The sequence below is a fragment of the Chanodichthys erythropterus genome, chromosome 3, assembly GCF_024489055.1.
Source record: "Chanodichthys erythropterus isolate Z2021 chromosome 3, ASM2448905v1, whole genome shotgun sequence".
Taxonomy (NCBI): Eukaryota; Metazoa; Chordata; class Actinopteri; order Cypriniformes; family Xenocyprididae; genus Chanodichthys; species Chanodichthys erythropterus.
This window is the reverse complement of record NC_090223.1, coordinates 29,857,821-29,873,832: the sequence shown is the minus strand read 5'-3', so window position 1 is coordinate 29,873,832 and position 16,012 is coordinate 29,857,821. Positions and strand designations below refer to the sequence as shown.

At 36.9% G+C, this 16,012-nt stretch overlaps 1 protein-coding gene across 1 annotated transcript in view; it reads right to left on the bottom strand.

Moving 5' to 3' along the window:
• spop (speckle type BTB/POZ protein) overlaps positions 1-14,247 on the bottom strand; it is an 87,621-nt gene extending 73,374 nt beyond the window's left edge. Inside the window, exon 1 of the mRNA XM_067381704.1 lies at positions 14,155-14,247. The gene's annotated coding sequence lies outside the window, so the exon portion shown is untranslated. The remainder of the gene's footprint in view (positions 1-14,154) is intronic.
• Positions 14,248-16,012: the final 1,765 nt, after the last annotated feature.

Below are 16,012 nucleotides of genomic sequence, written 5' to 3'. Positions count from 1 at the left end.
TGATCTTTTTGTAGCCTTCACCTTTCTGGTGTGAATTCTTGTTGAATTCTTGTTAAATTAGAGATTTGTAGTCTAAAATTTAGCTTTGCTCCAGAGACTTTCAGTGGGGTGTACTCACACAATCAACAAACTGTGTGACAACTGATGTAAAATAAAGGATCGGGCATAGGATAGCTAATACAATCAGTTTTTTTTTTTTAAATGCCTAATCGGCTTCAAACCCAATCCTTGAGATTGGCTCAGGACATCCCTGCTTTTTTATAAGCACTGGTATATTACTTCAAATCAAACGATTTAGACTGCAAGGTCCACAAATTATTATAATGAAGCCCAAACAAACTATTAAGTGCTTCAAAATATGGATTTCACTGCACTTTTCTTTCAGAACTCTATGAGATGCTGCACTAAATACACACATGTTCAGAGTTTGTTCATCTCTCTCACACATGTGAAACAAACCTAAGTCAGACAGACACACACACACTCCTCTGTTTGGCTGCTGAGTGGCAAAGCTTTGAGATCAAAGGTTTTACAGATGGCTTAACGAGAAGTAAGACCCATAACAGCAGGAGACAGAGAGAAAGAGAAAAAAGTGAGGAGGAGAGACAGGTATTTAGACAAGTAAAGTCACGGAGAGAAAGAGTGAGAGAAGTTGACATGCAGAGAGAGAGAAAGGAGAAAGAGATAGACTGGAAGAGACAGGTGGAGCAGAACAAAGCAGACGAAACCAAAAATGTAGAAAATGAGAGTTATAACTTGCACAATAACAGTCTTGCTTTCAACTGAACAGTTTTCAATGTGAAACAGCCTCAACCTAACAGAATTTATTTCATATAATGCCGACCTTACGACAGATAAACAGCACAAAAAAAAAAAAAAAAAAAAAAAAAGGAAAACAAAAAAAAAACGAGCAGCGATGGCGGGCCCAAGCCCGGTGGCACCGCCACCCCGGTGGCTTCAGGGCAACTGTGCACAGCGGGCAATAGGCACTTAAAACGGTTAAACATCAAAGGACTATGTCAAATTCACTCCACATTTACTGCACTACAAGGTGCCGTTATAGAGCCCCTCCTCCCTGCCCATTTTCAAAGGATTACATGTGCCAAGTTTTAACATTATTCTGATGAATTTTGAAGCAAATCAGGTAAAAATAAGAGGGTGATCTCAATGTATGCTGAAAGTGACACATTTTCTGCTTCCAGTTGGTGGCGCTATGACTTTGAATCACAATAGTCAAATCCATGTGATCAGCCTTGTACAACGAAGACTAAGCCAAAGTTTCATCAAAATCAATTAATGTATGCAGAAGTTATAACACTTTGTTCCCTTTTCTTGCCATAAATTCGTTGCCTCGCCATGGCCAAACCGTTTGAGATATCCAAAATCCGTTTGCAATTAAACAACTTCAATGTGTTAGCAACAAGTTAAAAAAAGCTTAGTGTAAATTGGATAAACCCTGTAGGAGTAGTAGTATAAAATTCATAGCCTGTTTTTTAAAAAAATTAACATTCAAACCAAAATAGCTGACTTCCTGTTGGTCGGAGCTAATGAATGTAAATTAGAAAATTGTCCGGCTTGATGAGAATAATATGTGTACCGAGTTTGGTGACTGTAGGAAAAACTAACCCCCCCACTTTTGTCAAAAGGTGGCGCTACTGAGCCCCTCCACCATGCCCATTTCTATGGCTTTGTCCATGTCTACTGGTTGACAATATTGATGTGTGTGTCGAGTTTCATGCAATTTGAAGCATGTTAAGAGCCTCAAAAACACTCAAGAATATTATTACAGTTTGACCTGTTGCCATGGCAACAATATTTCAAATATCAAAAATCCTGTCATAGGTCTACATCTGCTGTGTATTGACATTACACTGATGAAGTTTGAAGCAAATCAGGTAAAAATAAGAGGGTGATCTCAAAGCATTTTAAAAGTGATACACTTCTTGCTGCCATTTGGTGGCGCTATAACTTTGACTCACAATAGTTACATCCATGTGATCAGACTACTACAACCAACACACTCCTGAAGTTTCATAAACATCAATCAATGTATGCAGAAGTTATAACACATTTCCTGTTTCCCTTTCTCGCCATAAATTCGTTGCCTCGCCACGGCCAAACCGTTTGAGATATCCAAAATCCGTTTGCAATTAAACAACTTCAATGTGTTCGCAACAAGTTAAAAAAAGCTTGGTGTAAATTGGATAAACCCTGTAGGAGTAGTAGTATAAAATTCATAGCCTGTTTTTTCAAAAAATTAACATTCAAACCAAAATAGCTGACTTCCTGTTGGTCGGAGCTAATGAATGTAAATTAGAAAATTGTCCGGCTTGATGAGAATAATATGTGTACCGAGTTTGGTGACTGTAGGAAAAACTAACCCCCCCACTTTTGTCAAAAGGTGGCGCTACTGAGCCCCTCCACCATGCCCATTTGTATGGCTTTGTCCATGTCTACTGGTTGACAATATTGATGTGTGTGTCGAGTTTCATGCAATTTGAAGCATGTTAAGAGCCTCAAAAACACTCAAGAATATTATTACAGTTTGACCTGTTGCCATGGCAACAATATTTCAAATATCAAAAATCCTGTCATAGGTCTACATCTGCTGTGTATTGACATTACACTGATGAAGTTTGAAGCAAATCAGGTAAAAATAAGAGGGTGATCTCAAAGCATTTTAAAAGTGATACACTTCTTGCTGCCATTTGGTGGCGCTATAACTTTGACTCACAATAGTTACATCCATGTGATCAGACTACTACAACCAACACACTCCTGAAGTTTCATAAACATCAATCAATGTATGCAGAAGTTATAACACATTTCCTGTTTCCCTTTTCTCGCCATAAATTCGTTGCCTCGCCATGGCCAAACCGTTTGAGATATCCAAAATCCGTTTGCAATTAAACAACTTCAATGTGTTCGCAACAAGTTAAAAAAAGCTTGGTGTAAATTGGATAAACCCTGTAGGAGTAGTAGTATAAAATTCATAGCCTGTTTTTTTCAAAAAATTAACATTCAAACCAAAATAGCTGACTTCCTGTTGGTCGGAGCTAATGAATGTAAATTAGAAAATTGTCCGGCTTGATGAGAATAATATGTGTACCGAGTTTGGTGACTGTAGGAAAAACTAACCCCCCCACTTTTGTCAAAAGGTGGCGCTTCTGAGCCCCTCCACCACGCCCATTTCTATGGCTTTGTCCATGTCTACTGGTTGACAATATTGATGTGTGTGTCGAGTTTCATGCAATTTGAAGCATGTTAAGAGCCTCAAAAACACTCAAGAATATTATTACAGTTTGACCTGTTGCCATGGCAACAATATTTCAAATATCAAAAATCCTGTCATAGGTCTACATCTGCTGTGTATTGACATTACACTGATGAAGTTTGAAGCAAATCAGGAAAAATAAGAGGGTGATCTCAAAACATTTCAAAAAGTGATACACTTCCTGCTGCCAGTTGGTGTCGCTATAACTTTGACTCACAATAGTCACATCCATGTGATCAGACTCCTATAACGAACACACTCGTGAAGTTTCATAAAGATCAATATATGTATTAAGACGTTATAACACATTTCCTGTTTCCTTTTTCTCGCCATAAATTCGTTGCCTCGCCACGGCCAAACCGTTCGAGATATCAAAAATCCCCTGGCAATTTTTAATCATCAGTGTCTTGACTTCATGCTGACCGAGTTTGGTGGCGATCGGATTAATCGTCTAGGAGGAGTATATCAAATTCCAGAGCATGCGTTTTTCAAACAACCCTTAATAGCTGACTTCCTGTTGGCGTGGCGATTAACTTAGAGCGCGAAAGTTGTTCGGCCCGATGAGGTCTATATGTGTACCGAGTTTCATACTAATACGTGCAAGCATGTTTAATATATGGACCAAATTTTCAGACTTTTTTCAAGGGGGCGCTGTCGAGCCCCCCTGCCACGCCCGGGTACCAGCCTCTCCGGCGTCCTAATGGCCGCGGATTCCAATGTGTGTGCCAATTTTCAAGAGTTTTTGAGCATGTTAAGGCCCCCAAAAAGCCCCGGAAGACGGAAAAAAAAAAAAAAAAAATAAATAAAATAAATAAATAAATAATAATAATCCTTAGAAGAACAAGAGGGCCCTGCGCGAATTTTCGCTTGGGCCCTAAAAAACAGGAGGACTATACACCAATATTCCATTTCTATGAACAATACAGGTTTTATGTTGTGTCTGAGAACCAATGCAAAACCCATTTTTTAGATTTGATTTTTGATTTTTGACAACCACACAATCATTATGCTAAAACAATATAAACATGGATAAATAACTTATAATTCATTATTTTCATTTATATTTTTATTTTAAATATTTTAATTTATTAATATGCAATTATAATAATAAATTATTATTAATCATCATCATCATCATCATCTTATTAAAGACACCCTATGGTGAAAATCAAGTTTTTAATGTTGTTGTTTATATGTCTATGTGGTGCTTTTATTAAGCTTTAAGACAAACCAATTCAGAAATCAACAGCTTAACACCCTTGCTGAGTATTTTCCCCTTAAAGGGTTAGTTCACCTAAAAATTGTCATTTATTATTCACCCTCATGTCGTTCCACACCCTTAGTTCATCTTTGGGAAACACAATAGATATTTTTGATCAAATCCAATGGCTCAGTGAGGCCTCGATTGACAGCAAGATAATTAATACTTTTTAATATGCCCAGAAAGCTACTAAAGACATATTTGAAACAGTTCATGTGACTACAGTGGTTCAACCTTAATGTTATGAAATGACGAGAATACTTTTTGTGGGCCAAAAAAAACCCCAAAATAACAACTTTATTCAACAATATCTAGTGAAAAAAACTCAAAAGTATCAAAAACACGATTTGAAACCAGCCGTTTCTGAGCGTTTCTGGGTCTTCTCTCAATGTTCAAACTGACTCTGAAATAGCAAACACGAACATGGTTTGTGTAACATTAGCAACACATTGGCTAATCATATCAATTACTGTTATGTTTCTGACATTGTAGAGAGCGATACAAAATGCATTACCATTCTGATATTGACTTGTAGATTACCCTGCGTAATTCGCTCTTCGTCTTCTTCTGAAACAGTTTCTGGTTCAAACATATAAGCCTGTGAAGCATTTACTAGAATTCACCTAGTGAGCCAGGTAGTCCAAGCTAGTAGAGAGGCAGGCACTAATTTGCACATTTATTAATATTGGTTATATATACACACACATATATTGATCTACGAAGGACAAAAAGGCTCATATCAAATTTAAGCAAAATCATAGAGCCATTCTTATGACCAAGCAGGTCATTGATGGATGCATTAGAGCTTTTACATGCAGCATTATTCTGCACCTTCATAAGCTCCAGCACATCAGTTATACAGGAATCCTGATCTACATGCTGCAAACAGCCCTGCCTCATGAATATTCATCAAACTCATTACCACACAAGTGAGGAAACAAACCAGATTGTAGAGAGAGAGAGAGAGAGAGATACATAGCCACACTTGGACCTTTATTCTGCTCCCAAACATTCTATTAATGCAAACAAGCTTTCCTTCTTTTCTTACCTCGCCTTGCTCTGCAGACAGAAATATACTAATACTAGTCTGTGTAAAAACCTGAAGAATTTACTGAGCTTTCTATGATAAGGCATGCCTGAATTCATCCTGTCTACTAAGATGCCTCCATCTGGGCGATTTGTGAAGTATGGTATCCTATGATATCCTATATGTGTGAGTAAACTGTTGGTTAAAAAAAGATTATAAAACAAAAATGGCATCTGATGGAGCATTTAAAAGTAGTAAATTAATTTATGAACATCAATTTTCTTTTTTTGTTTTCAACGCATGATTGAATTTCTACCGACAAATAAGCACTGGAGTAGTCATTACACATTCCCTTGGATATTTCTAAAGCTCACTTCAGTGTGTTTTAGATCATTACACGTGGCACTATGGTGCCTTGGAAAGCAGTCTGGTGCCTTCATTCAAAAATGCTGCTTGGCAAGTCAATGACTGTCTGGACAGTGAGGCAGCTGCCTTTTTGGACACAGCTTTAAATGTCTTGTATAACTCTCTGTTGACCGAGTGTGTGTGTGAGAGACTATATATATGTTAGTGAGCTAGAATCTCAATCAATAGTTGCTTTGCTTGACTATCAAACAGTCCAAAAGCCGATTCATACTCCCACCTGCTTCCCCTCTGGCACCCTCCTTTTCTGTCCATCAAAAATGGCTTGCCAAAAATAAAAGGCAAAAAGTCCAAACTATCGATTTCTCTGAGCAAAGGGTGAGCTCCACCCTGCCCTCACCCTTCAGTCACACTACTACTAATCATGTGATGCTGTTCTAAACTGTTCAGCTAAAATAAAAATAAAAAACATCCAATCCTCATTTATACCATCATCTCATTCTCACACACAGAAAACAGAAGGTTCAAGCTTTTGAAATACAACATAAAAGGATATGATAAACAAGATTTTCCTTCATCTGCAGAAATAAAAGTGAAATCAGATTAACTGAGCCACTTTTTGAAAGTCATCTCATCATCATTCATCATACATCAGGATTGGGCAACTTTGGTCCTGGAGGGCCACTGTCCAGCAGTTTAGTTCCACCGCTAATCAAACACACCTGCCTTTAATTTTCAAGCAATCCTGAAGAGTGGTGTGTTCAGGCCCGGAGTGGCAATCGGGAAAATCTGGAGAATTCCCGGCGGGCCGCTCATAAATTGGGCTGGTAGTAACACTTTCACGTGGGAAGCGGAAAGCGCAAGTCTGTAGTTCATTTTCAATGAGAGACACTGAATGCGGCAAATCCCAAACGGTTCTATCGACAAAGACGGTGGGCATTCGGTGCACCCAAAATACCATTATTTGCACATGCACAGCTCTTTGCAAATTATTATTATTATTATTATTTTAATATAGCATATATAAATATTACATAAGGCGAGCCATATGACTTCCCCTGCTTTCTTTCTATAGTTCACACACAGAAAATGCATGCGTTACATTCTTGCATGACTGATAATTGAAGTTACTAATCACACATCTCTTTGTATTTAAAGCAGTGCATCAGTGTATATGCTATGCATTAAAAAATGTTGTTTTCTCATGTCACTTGGCAGAGAGAATGCATGCTTACTAACTCTTTCTCTCTCTCTATCTCTCTCACACACCAGAGAGAAAGAGTGAGGCCTATCTACCACAGAACAGATAATAGTAAAATAAGAGTTTAGCTACTATTGGTTTATACTGTTTGTTGTTTTTTTTTCTGTCAAAACGCAAATATTTTTGAATTACGTTGTCGTCACTGACCAATGGTAGTACAGAGGTGTTTCGCAGCTGGTGCAAACTTTTCCTGAAAGTTCGCTTTGGCAAGCCGTTTCGAACTTCCAAAAGGAACAAAACAAACTTCGTTTTGGCCTGATTTTGTTCGAAGTATACTGGGGCCTTTAGACATCTGCAAAGGACCACACAGTCATGATGCAAAGTAACTAACTCTCTTTTATCTATAAAAAAAAAATAATGTTTTCATGTACATAGGGCTGGGCGATGTATCGAATGCTTTTGTCACGCGCATTTCTTCAGTAAAGCCGGTTCCCTGATTGCCGCTAAATCGCCATCACCTGCTTTCAAATGAAGCGGCATTTAATAGACAGAACCGTAGTTCACTGATAAGACACGCAATATCGCGTTCAATATCGACGGCGATACATATCGATATTGAACGCGATATTGCGTGTCTTATCAGTGAACTACGGCTCTGTCTATTAAATGCCGCTTCATTTGAAAGCAGGTGATGGCGATTTAGCGGCAATCAGGGAACCGGCTTTACTGAAGAAATGCGCGTGACAAAAGCATTCGATACATCGCCCAGCCCTACATGTACACATGTCCCGAAACATCAGGTCAATCAGTACAACCGCTATAAAACAAATTACTTTTTTGGTAACAAATTTTGTCCATTTTGTAAAGAATGACAAAAGCAGTGTTAATTAATTATAATTGATCATCTTCATTAGGTTTTTTTACACTTTTAAAAAGAAGGATAACGAAAGTATTAAACTAATGCTAACTAATGAAACCTTATTGTAAAGTGTTACCAAAAGTTTAGTATGTTATGTTTTAACAGGAATATACTGTTAAACATGAGTAAAAACAAAAGGAGTGACTGAAATGAAATGCCCCACTCCGACCCTGGGTGTGTTTGATTGGGGATGGAACTTATCCCAAATATAACAAAGAATAAAGAAACAATGTTTGTGGGCCATGAAAAAAAGGGAAAAAAATTACAAGCTGAGTAAACGTTTTATTTGATTTTAACAACAGCCAAGTCAACTAGAAATAATGTGGAGGCCCCATATTAATTACTAAATAAATCCCTAGTCCATTCAGTATTAAGCAACCTGCGCTGTCTTGAACAAAAGTCTGAACTACACCAGTAAAAGGAGCTTAAAAACAATCATAGCAGAGGTCATTTGCATATAAATGACCTAAAGATACTGTAACAAAAACCTTGTTTAATTTTAATTCTAAGGGTCAGGGTGAAAAACAGCTAAAAATATCTCTTTCAGTGCAAATAACCTTGACTAAGGTTGTAAGTGAACTTCAGATATATATAAAAAAAAGAGAGAGAGAGAGAGAGAGAGAGAGATGTAAACTACAGTACAATCTGTTTATGTTTTCAGTGTATTAAGTCTACATGAATACTAATGAGGGCAACAAGAACTCAGAAAACAAGGGAAAAAAAGCGTGGGAGAGAGGGAGAAACAGTATTCTAGAGTGTCTCTATAAGAAAGATTCATTACTGAGATTAAAAATCAAATACTGGCACAATAAGTCCAACCAAACAGATACATACTCAGATCCAGTTCATACCTTTCGGTCACTCCTCCTTACATCTAAATATAACAGGACACAAGCACACAGCACATGCTGATGTGTGCACAGACACAGACGCTCGCACACTTAGATGAGGAGCAGGAAAATATTTTTGCCCTTATATGGAAGCTCACACAAGCATTTGCGACCCCAATCCATATTTCAATTTCCATCCTCTCATGTAAACGAATTCAATTGCCACTACGTGTCCTCAGTGCAACCGTCTGTGTGAAAAATGAGCCTATTCTCACCCACACATCCTGACATCCCATCTTTAACATGTGCACACACCCTCAAACCGGCCCTTCTATTCATAAACCATTCATTCATTCACTGTTAAATCTCACACATCATCTTACAATAGTCAACCTCGAAAATAACACACACAGAATAAAACCAAGCTTAATTAAACTTCAGACCCACTTCAGCTGAAAAACAAAATAGGGAGAGACTATGATCAATAAAATGCTACAGAAAAGGGTACACAGTATGTTTTCTGTTACCCATAACCCCCTGCCACTTTTAAATGATAACAATGCTACTCAATGAGGTCTATAATACCTGAAAAAAAAAAAAAAAAAAACATTTGATAACATTCACATTCAAACAATTAGGGTTGGGTTTAAAAAAAAAAATTGATTCTCACTTTGATGAACCAATATCGATTCTTAAATCCCAAAAGTCTATGCCGTTTTCAATTGATGATTGAACAGAACTTTGTAGCACGACTCCCATCCAATAAATTGCAATGCTTAGCACGAAATAAACATGAATAAACATCAGATGGTATGTTGAAAGATACAGTACAAATGATCAAAATCTGTATCATGTCTCATGTAATCATTCAGTGTTTCAATACGGAAAGACGTAAATAAGGAGCATTTTGCTAAATATATAGGTACTATATACATATTCACTGTATTTTCACTTAACCTGTTCTTCAATATTTAATGGTTGAATATATCATGTTTTGATTCTGAGAATTTCAGAATCGATTCTGAGCTTAGTTTAACCGCAGATGAGCGATGGCACTGCATGTGTTTTAGAAACACCATATTCGGCTTGCCTCCAATTCCACAGACACACACACCACTCGAATCTTCCATAAAATAATCTTTCATAAACTTCAGAAAGGTTGGAGCATACTACAAGAACATTGACGGGCTTCATACACAGGATGCGCTGTGAGAAACATGCTAGTGATAACATCGATGTTACACTTGCAGTGCGCGGTCTTGCCCACCGATATTTTCCTTTCAAATGCTCTACGAATGCATCATTTATGTTGTTTGGAATGCATTGGGCTTATATATTAAAAATACAGAACTCACTCAGAAAAGGCTGCTTTCAATTTCAAATGCTCACGTGTGCTTTGTGAAGAGTGCTCGGGCATGCGACTGTTTGCAACTCCGCGAAAGTGGTTAAGTGTACTCGCGTCTCAAAATGCTTTTAAGAAATGAAATTAATGTAAACACAGTCAGTTATGTCTTAAGGGATTAAACAACAGGACAAAATATATAATTATATTTAAAAAGAGATCTGTGCATTAGTGTGAATGCAGCTTATTAGAGCTGAGAAAGAAAAAAAAATTACTCAAAGCTCTTGAATGGAATTCAGATATTCAGAACATTCAGATACTCTTAAATACTGAAAGCACTCTTTGATTATTCCTTGCAATGTGTTTTTCCCCTCATTATTTACTACTTGCTTTTATGTTTTAAAGCTATATTATACAATTGTTTTTATTTTTTTTTTAATTTGTAATCATTAAAAAAAAAAAAAAAAAAGAATACTTATAATTACATTTTTTTTTTTTTTTAAGTTAAAAGGAATTCATTAATAAAGAAAAAAAGTAGATCAAGAATCATTTTGGAATTGAATCGTGACTCACAGAATCAGATTGTGATGTGTCTAAAGATTCCCACCCCTAGTTTATACTAAAGAAATGAGTAGAAACATACTTGTCATTATTTTGTTATATTATAATGTTATTAATATAAAAACTTCCTTATGTGTAATGTAAATATAAGTAGCCTATACATATCAGTTCATTTTAAACTTTAATATTATAGTAATGTATCAAAATGTTGTTCCCTATATATTTTACAGCATTATTGGAGATTTTTTTCGCCATTGACAAAATTTGCCATGTACACCTGATATATACCCTGTAAAATTTCTAAAATACCCAGCCTTAAACCAACCACAATAAGATAATGTAATATTCCCAATTTATCAAGAAAGTCAAAATACAAAGCCTTGCCATTAATGCAGCTCCACCTGCCAGTTCACATACTGTTCTGTCAAGATAACATTGTCAGTTTGTTGTGTTTTATGCTACTTCCTCTTTCAAAGGCACCAGCTGTCGTTTAGCATACGATTCAGACATTGTAAATATGTGGTTGTTCATTGGGGAAATATTAAACAAACACTTTATCAGGAACTTATTAAACAAATAATGACCCATGTTTATTACACCCAAGCAAGCCATTCACTACTGTTAACATTACTGATTATTTAAAAACAACAGTTTTAAAAAATTATAATAACAATCTGAATATTTCAGCACAGCAATCTCTCTCTTTCACAGTCTGCCGCCTGGTCTCGGGTTTGTTCATAAATTACAACTGTTCATCATTCGAGGCAATTTGGTGCGTAATATCTTGGCTTTGATGGAGCTGCTGACTAATTGATGGATTACTTTATTTTCGAATAGCGGAAACTGCCAAGCCGGAGTTGCGGTAGTAAATCTCTCAGCAATGAAAGAAAGCATCACATTTACACTGGACTTTAATCAGCGCTTAATGCAAGAGTTTATTCAGAGACACACCATCAGCCCCATTTTACACAGCTGATAGTTACGGCAAAGAATCCATCATTTCTGACACACCTGCTGAGCGACCCTGTCAGATACATCATAATCCACAACAGCCACAGATTTGAGAGTGTTATTAGCGTAAACAAAATTTACATGTAATGATTCAGAGCGATTTGAAATGATCAAAAAAACAAATCTAATAGCATAAATCCCAAAATGAATCCAAGTGAGATGATTTTAAGGACAAAATCTGCAGAATTATTCAAAATATATTTAAAGATGTTTCATTGAGCTACCGTATCGAAGAAATACAATGCAGAACTCACATGAATATCATAGAGTAGAAGAGACAGACTACAGCTCTTTAAAATTCTTAAAACAGTGGGAAGTGGGTCAGACTGATTTCAGGACGTATGCTAAAATACCAGAATAAATATGGAAATACAGAAAGTGTGTGCAACAACAGATGGGAGAAGTTTGACATGTTTAAAAAGAGCAGTATGCTCAGAGGAGTTTCACTATTTCACTTTCATTATTATTTCATCGCTGGGTTAAGAACTGGGCATCAGACAGATTAGAAAAACATGCATCTCCAGAACTGCATGAGCTGAGTAATTTCACACAATCTGTGTCTCCATCCCTCTCCTACACACTCAAAAGTTGCTCTCCGTAACTCTATATGAGGCCACTAGCACAAAGTGAGTGGGCATTCGTTCTCTATGGGAGATGAATGGCAGGTTTGCACTGGATTGTGGGATTGACAACAGAGCAAGAATTAAAGCAAATGCTGAACTTTATGCAAATGAAGAGAAAATGTCATGACATCCATTTCAACATCTGTTGCAATGCTGGAATTTCTAGTAGATCAGTGCTTAAATCACATTGTTACATATTAACTACTAATCATAATGAATTTATGTACATTCACATTCAAAAGTTTGGGGTCTGGAAGATCTTCAAGAAAATTAAAAATAACTGTTTTCTATATTATAAAATAATTTATTCCTGTGATGCAAAGCTGAATTTTCAGCATCATTACTCCAGTCTTCAGTGTCACATGACCCTTCAGAAATCATTTTAATATGATGATTTGATGCTCAAGAAACATTTATTATTATTATTATTATTATTATTATTATTATTAATGTTGCCAGATGTGCTCCTTAACATTTTTGTGGAAACCATGATACATTTTTCCTTCTATGATTAATCTTACTGACCCCAAACTTGTTTAACAAAAGTGTTTTTGTTTGTATTAAATATAGATTTAAATTATTACATACGTCAAAGTAACAATTTCTGTATCCACTAAAAGCAATCAGATTCCATAATGACAACAACCACCTGTGCTGCACATTTACACCCCCAAAGTGGCAGAGCAGGTGTTTTGAGTGGTATTAAGCAGATTTCTTCCATGCCAATGTAGACACATTATGTGACACAGGTGTGTGTGTAAAACACTGGGGGTTTCTCCAGCTCTGATGTGTTAAAGTGAAGTGTGTTCCTACAAACTCAACATAACATCACATTTTTCCCAAATAAATGACCAGCTGGGGACCGAGAGCTGATTTGAAACCACCCCCACAAACCATCCATGAGTGGCACAGCCACCGTTCCGCTTCACATCCGCCCCAGGCATACCAACTTGTCAGCTGTGCCTAATTCCTGCAATGCAGCAACCCATTCAACACGTCTGCGTGAACGCGATCATGAACGCGGCTCAGTTTCTGGCAAAGAGCGCCCCTGCATCGCCGCAATGCGCGTGCGCACAACAGTTCCCACTATCTGGCAGGATGCGGGAGGTGTAGAGGGCGCATGCGCAGCAACATCTTTCCATTCATAGTCAATGCGGGATCAGTATTTAGCAAGTCTTGTGTCACTGATACCCAGGCCTCTGCCCAAAAACAACTTACAAGCATTTACAACAATACTCAAGTACTGCATTGAATCTGACAGGGCACCATAACCTAAAACACACATTTCAAAGCCATGCTAGGCGTATGACATCACAAATGTCCGTGCAAAACATATTTATTAAACATAAATAAACTAACCACAACAACCTGAAGCAGGTGGAAGAGCCAGTCTGCTCATTAATAACATGACAGTTGTCAAAAGAATCACTAATTTGACTACAAACCCTCAGTCGTTCGTAGGTTAAAATATTTAACTATCAAGACCGAAAAATGTGCTGCTTACATCAGGTTAAACAGCTGTTTTTTGTATTATATAAGAGTCATAAAGTAATAAGGATGGCAAGCGCAACAAGAGGCTAAGCTAGTTAGCACTACAACAGCAGCCTGAAACAAGCTCAAATATTGCCGACACAGATCCTCTAAACGCGTTGTTTTCACTCTTACGAAACTAATCGAGGGCTAAAACAGAAATATATGACATTCCCTGATGTGTTGAGGTGTGTTTGGGTTTATACACTTACCTTTTTATGAAGGTAAGCTGTTTTACCGTATCGGATATTTTTCTATGGAGCGGCTTCACGTCCGGGTTAAATGAATGACGGAGCACGGGAGTGCGTACGTACTCGGGTGCGCGCACTGTGAGAGAGCCGCAAACCAGTGTAAATCTCAGTTACATGCGAGTATAATAATTATTATTTTAAAGCAAAGAATCTGATCTCATGTTATTGCCCCTGTCATCTGTAGATTTCGGTGAAATGTATGAGAGGTCTATGAAATGTCATTTAATCTTTTTTTTTAAAAGTCTATTTTTTTATTTGTTTTGATTTCGTTTTTATTTATTTTATAAGTCTAATAGCACGGTATTTTTATACTTACTGTTTATTTGTCACAGTTTTTTCTCTTGTTTGTTTGTGTAGCTTATGCTTTGGCATTATTGCACGTAAACAATGATGATGACAATAAAGTAGCCTATATATTATAACACATTTCCCTCATTATTATTATTATTATTAATGTATTTATTGTTAAAGGGTCAGTTCACCCAAAAATGAAATTTCTGTCATTAAGTACTCACCCTCATGTCGTCCCAAACCCGTAAGACCTTTGTTTGTCTTCAAAACACAAATAAGATATTTTTGATGAAATCTGAGGGGATCTGATCCACACAAAGGCAGCAATGACATTGCACTTTTTGAGGTCCAGAAAGGTACTAAAGACATCATTAAAACGGTCAACGTGACTACAGTGGTTCAACCTTAATATTATGAAGCAACAAGAATACTTTTTGTGCACAAAAACAAAACAAAAATAACAACTTTATTCAACAAATTTGTCTGTCATACTGCTATGCTATTTTCATTGCAGAGCTTCAGTGTTTACATCCAAACGGCGGCTCAGTATTGGCCAGCTGGTCACATGAGCAGCGCAACGCATACAGACTCAGGAGCCGGCTAATACTGAGCCCACATTCAGACATAAACACTCAACTGAAGCTCTGCAAAGAAAATAGTGTAGCAGTATGACAGGGGACAGACAATTTTGTTCAACAAAGATGTTATTTTTTGTTTTTGCACACAAAAAGTATTCTCGTCGCTTCATAACATTAAAGGTGCCGAAGAACATGTTTTCAAAAGATGTAATATAAGTCTTAAGTGTCCCCTGAATGTGTCTGTGAAGTTACAGCTTAAAATACCCCATATTTTTTTAATACATTTTTTTAACTGCCTATCATTATAAATGCGCCGATTCAGGGTACGCGGCCCCTTTAAATCTCGTGCTCCACGCCCCAAGAGCTCGCGCTTGCCTTAAACACCATAAACAAAGTTCACACAGCTAATATAACCCTCAAAATGGATCTTTACAAAGTGTTCGTCATGCAGCATGTCTAATCGCGTAAGTATGGTATTTATTTGGATGTTTACATTTGATTCTGAATGAGTTCGATAGTGCTAAAGCTAACATTACACACTGTTGGAGAGATTTATAAAGAATGAAGTTGTGTTTATGAATTATACAGACTGCAAGTGTTTAAAAAATTAAAATAATGACAGTCTTGTCTCCGTGAATACAGTAAGAAACGATGGTAACTTTAACCACATTTAACAGTACATTAGCAACATGTTAATGAAACATTTAGAAAGACAATTTACAAATATAACTAAAAATATCATGATATCATGGATCATGTCAGTTATTATTGCTCCATCTGCCATTTTTCGCTGTTGTTCTTGCTTGCTTACCTAGTCTGATGATTCATGTGCACAGATCCAGACGTTAATACTGGCTGCCCTTGTCTAATGCCTTGAACATGAGCTGGCATATTCAAATATTGGGGGCGTACATATTAATGATCCCTACTGTTACGTAACAGTCAGTGTT